The 5,645-nt window shown below is 36.5% G+C and overlaps 1 pseudogene; it reads left to right on the top strand.

Annotated features, from left to right (window-relative positions):
• Nucleotides 1-4,310: 4,310 nt before the first annotated feature.
• LOC121031277 (heterogeneous nuclear ribonucleoprotein A1-like) lies at nucleotides 4,311-5,283 on the top strand (annotated as a pseudogene).
• Nucleotides 5,284-5,645: the final 362 nt, after the last annotated feature.

Raw genomic sequence — 5,645 nt, 5'->3', positions numbered from 1 at the left:
AGAGATCAAACAAATTTCTTAACAGCTTTAATTGGATAACTAAAGTTGCAGAGGAAACCTCCCATGACAATGTATAAACAGTAAGTCAGATATTGCTTACATATCTCCCCAGAGTAACCAACTGTAGTTTCATTCAAGAGAGACCACTCTTCCTGAAAAAGACAGTGTTTGGGAAGGAAAACACCATCACAGATTTGTTTTACTTGTCCTAGAACATCACAGTGAAATCATCTTTTGTGTAAAGTTTCTTTCACTCAGCATAATGTTTCTGAGATGCACCCATACTATCATGTATAAGTGTAACTTGTTATTTTTTATGGCTAATTAGTATTCCATTGGAGGATTATGCTTCAGTTCATCTAGTCTCTTCATGGACATCTATGCTTTTTCCAGTTTCTGGCCATTATACATACTAAAATGTTCGTAGTAGCTTTAAGTCTTTGTGAATCGAAGTTTTTATTTCTCCTGGGTAAATACCTAGGAGTAGAATTGCCAGGTGTTAAGCAGGTGTATGTTTAGTTTAAAAGAAATTGGCAGACCTTTTCCCAAAGCAGTTTACACCATCTCTCTCCTACCAACAGTGTGTGAGTTCTCATTCTCCACATCCTTACCAACATTTAGTATTGTCAAGTCTTTTATTGTGTAGCCATTCTGGTAATTGTGCAATAAGTTATTAATATTTTTGCTCATCATAAAGTCTGTTTCTTTCAACTTTCACTGGAATGTTTAGTGACTATAGATAACAATAGCAAAACTAATGGAAAAGTGCTGCTTACACACATAAGCTCTCTCCCCAAACACCATAATTACACACGGTATTCAGAGGAACAGGGTGGGAGAAGAGAACTTGGCAGAAGAATGTTCAAATCCCAGTTTTATAACTTGGTAACTTGGAGATCTTTAACATACGAAAAACTGATTCTTGGGTGCCTGGATGGCTCAGTTAAGTGGCCGACTTCAGCTCAAGTCATGATCTAAGGGTTTACGGGTTTGAGCTCCACTTTGGGCTCTGTGCTGACAGCTCAGAGCCTGGAGCCTGCTTCGGATTCTGTGTCTCCTCTCTCTGCCCCTCCCTGCTCATGCTCTGTCTCTCTCCATCTCTCAAAAAATGGTTAAATGTTAAAAAGAAATTTTTTTAATATAAAAAAACCCTGATTCTCAGTTTTCTGATAAAGTTGTGGGAAAAAAAATCACCTAAAAACTACGTAAAACATTAAATATAGAATTATAGTTAACACATTGTAGTATGAGGCAGGAGTCCATTAGCTGTGGCCTTATGAATTTTACTTAACTTTTCAAAGTATGTTTCATTATTTGCAAAATTGGGAAATAAGCTCATTTTGGCATGGTGTCAGGAACATATAATAGTAACGAACATTTCTAGAAAACTTACTATGTAATTGTTTAGCAATTATACATGGATCATTTCATTCAAACCTCACCACAAGTTCCTTAAGATTATGAGGCAGGTACATTATTGTCTCCATTTTGCAAGGCTTTGAAAGATCTTGTAACTTGCCTCAGTTTTAAGGTTTCCAGACTCTGGAGACTGAATATACTGCCTCCACAACAAATAAATGAAAGCTAATTTTGTTTATTACTATATTGCCAGTTGCTATCTCTATTACCTTTTTTTCCTTTCTAATATATTTTAAAAAGCTGAAAGAGTTTCAAAGTCAAATATTAGCCCCTTTGAAAAAAATCATATTTAATATATAAATCTAATACATGTAATAAATATAATATGTAAATATAAGTCTAATATATGTATTAATACAGATTTTTATATATTTATATAATATATATATTTCACCTAATATATATATTTTTAATAAAATATATATGTTAGGTTTTTTTCCAAAGAGCCAATATTTGAATTCAAAACTCTTTAAGCTTTTTAAACTATATTAGAAAGGAAAAAAAAGGGTAGTGAGATAGCAATATATTTTCTATATACAAAATTAGGTGTTATATATATTAATTATATTTATTCTCTTATGTATTAAAAAGCTTTTCTGACAACAAGAGGTTTTAAATTGCTTTCTGCTGCCCCTTAGTAACTGATAGCACATATTTCTGAGATAACTGACTTGAATAATAATCAATATTTGTGTTAAACTTCTAGCAGTATCTTTGCCCTAATAGGTCTGCCAGACACAAAGCAAAAAAATACTGTAAGATGAGTAGGTGAAGCAAAAGGTGAAGGTTGCTGAGGGCGTGACATAACTTGGCTGGTTAGCATCATGGCAGCCTGGGGGTCTCTATAATTCCATGAACAGCAAATGGGCCAGTTTTGGGTCCGAAGGGCCTGGGACTACTACTTCCTTAACTGAGTTCCTCAACCTCCCTTTGGAAATACACATGAACAGACCATCAGCTCCTATCCCATGCCCATTATTACTAGACAAGAATGTCATTTTTACCAGAAGGTACTATCCACCATGTGCACTCATCTATGGAATTTCTCATTATATACCATAAAATTGATCACCAAACAGCACCTAAGAAAGTGAAACAAGGGGGAAAATGCACAATTCACTACAGTGCAAAGTCACCTAATCCCTTAAAAAAGAATTGCCAGTTCATTGCTTCTTCTGTAATCCATCAGCAAGGTCTGCAAACTATTTAAGCTCAGTCATGCACAAGTGATTACAGAAAGAGCCATATACAAAATAGGCTTTCATATTAAAAAGGCTATTGGAAAGTTATGTCCCAGCTATCTTCCTGCTTTTTGATGAGGAAAACACTCACACGAAACATCAATCAATAGCTTGAGCCAAATGAAAGAAATCTTGAAATAACCATTTATAAATAAATGAATCCAAGTGGCTGGAGATGAAGTAACTTAAAGTTCCAAGGTCTTTACGTATTAGAGTCTGATCATGTTGTGGCCAATGATAAGAAAGGAGTCACAGACTGCACATCATCATAGAAATGAGGATGTCACTCCAAGGTTAACCTCATTTGAATTTATTTATGATAGTCTTTAATATACAAGGCTAAACCACTTGAGCGTTTTAATTGAGTTAGGAACTTACAAGTAAAAAACATAAGATGGTTCATCACTGAATAGGGAAAACTAATAAAATGAGAAAAGGAGAACAGTTGCTAACAAATTGTGATCGTTACCTTGCCTTTTGAAAAAAAAAAAAATCACCCTACCTAACAACAGAAATGTCTCTCACTGAACTAAAGCAATGCAATGGTTTAGAAAACATTCACTTATCTGTGATTGAAGCTTCAAGTCAAAGCATATATGGAAAGACATCTGGGAAATATTTTCCATCGTAGCCTCCCTGGGATGAATCACACGTGGTGTCCTTTAGGATGCCTTCCTTCAAAGGTTCAACAGATTCATGCTCCAAGGTTAACAGGTAAGACCTGTTTTGTTTCATTCACAATGATTTTTCTATTTCTCATCGAGTTCTTAACATACTTCACTAAGAAGGCTCCACTGGCACTCCAGGTCAGTGCTGCTATAGTTCAGATGGTCCAAATTAGATTAAAGGAATAAAAAAGTAAAAAAAAAAAAAAAGTAATACCTTCTAAATGCTGAAACAAAGTATCAACGTCTGGGGTTTGGTGTAAAAGTCTTTTTTAAAAAACTATGTTCTAGGATACAGATGTGTATCTACATATATGCTGAACAAATACCAATTGTTTACCACGGAGACATGGTTGTTTTTGTTGTTGGTTTTTTTTTTTTTTTTTTTGGAAGAGTTTCATTGGAGGAATTCTTGTACTGTTCAGAAGTTTTGGATGACTAAATGCTGCCCCCAGTTTATTGGGGATGGATGTCTTACAAGCTCTCTCTACATTTGCCTTTTTTTTTTTTTTAGCTTATTCCATTTAATTTGCAGAGTGCTGACAAATAGACAATGAATCACAATTTCAGGAAGGCAAAGATATAGAATGATATTCTAAATTAGATAATGTCCAAGCTTGGAAGGCTTATGCAGTAAAGAGTTTTATAGCCACAGGTAATTTTAGCACATGTTGAAATATTGAAGAGGAAATGTTTGTATTTAGCAGATACTTGGAGGAAAGTGAATAAGTGAATAATATAGATTTTTCAGACTTTTTAGGAATATGTTGCCATACAGCCTATGTTGCACACTTTCAAAGTCTTTCTTTTCTCAAAATGCTCAAATTTGGCTTTCAAAGTTTTAAACACTATCAACACCAATATCTGACCCATTAGAATCTTGGCATCAGACGTTCCATCATCATAGTCTTGAAGTTCACTTTAAAAACTTTCTATGATTCGCTTTCTGCCCACAGACGCTGCAGAGTAAGCATTGTTAAAGTGTCTCCTCCCACTGCTGTCATGACTAAGTCAGAGTCTCCTAAAGAGTCTGAACAGTTGCAGAAGTTCTTCATTGGAGGTTTGAACTTTCAAACAATGAATGAGAGTCTGGGGGGGGGGCCATTTTGAGCAATGGGGAAGTCTTATGGATGATGTGGTAAAATGAGAGATCCAAACAGCAAGCGGCTCAGAGACTTTGGGTTTGTGATGCGTGTCACTGCGGAGGAGATGGATGCAGCCATGAATGCAAGGCCACAGAAGGTGGGTGGAAGAGTTGTAGAACCAAAGAGGGCTGTCTCGAGAGAAGATTCTCAAAGACCTGGTGCCCACTTAACTGTGAAAAAGACTTTTGTTGGTGGCATTAGAGAAGACACTGAAGAACATCTAAGAGATGATTTTGAACAATATGAGAAAATTGAAGTAATTGAAATCATGACTGAGGCAGTGTCAAAAAGAGAAGCTTTGCTTTTGTAACATTTGATGACCGTGACTCCATAGACAAGGCTGTCATTCAAAAATACCATACTGTGAATGGCTGCAACAGTGAAGTAAGGAGAGCTCTATCTAAGCAAGATATAGCCAGTGCTTCATCCAGCTGAAGAGGTCAAAGTGGTTCTAGAAACTCTGATGATGGGTCATGGAGGTGTTTTTGATGTGAATGACAACTTTGGTCATGGAGAAAACTTCAGTTTCGGTGGACAAGGTGGCTTTGGTGGCAGTAGGGATGACCATAATGGATTTGGTAATGATGCAAGCAACTTTGGAGGTGGCAGAAGCCATAATAATTTTGGTAATCACAACAATCAAACTTCAAATTTTGGACCCATTGAAAGGAGGAAATTTTGGAGGGAGAAGCTCTGGTCCCTATGGTGGTGGAGGCCAATTTTTGCCAAACCACGAAACCAAGGTGGCTATGGCAGTTCCAGCAGCAGCAGTAGCTATGGCAGTAGCAGGTTTTTTTTTTTTTTTTCACTTAGTAAAATGTGTTTATTATTTTTTTTCAATATATGAAATTGTCAAATTGGTTTCCATACAACACCCAGTGCTCATCCCAAAAGGTGCCCTCCTCAATACCCATCACCCACCCACCCCTCCCTCCCACCCCCCATCATCTACATTTGCCTTTTTAACAGGAGGCTCATATAAGAAATTAAGTTATTATATGAAGAACAGAATATGAAAGGCCATTCAGGCTGCAAATGATGCCACTTTGGATTTGGGTTTGAATTGTGCTAGCTGTAGGACTTTAAACAAGTTACTTAACCTTTCCAGGCCTCAGTTCCTCATCTAAAACAAAAACTCCAGCGCACTTGGGTGGCTCAATTAAGCATTGGACCTC

Source organism: Herpailurus yagouaroundi, unplaced genomic scaffold (assembly GCF_014898765.1).
Source record: "Herpailurus yagouaroundi ecotype Mexico unplaced genomic scaffold, PumYag 141, whole genome shotgun sequence".
NCBI lineage: Eukaryota > Metazoa > Chordata > Mammalia > Carnivora > Felidae > Herpailurus > Herpailurus yagouaroundi.
The sequence above is the reverse complement of the archived record's forward strand: the minus strand, read 5'-3'. Positions and strand labels throughout refer to the sequence as shown.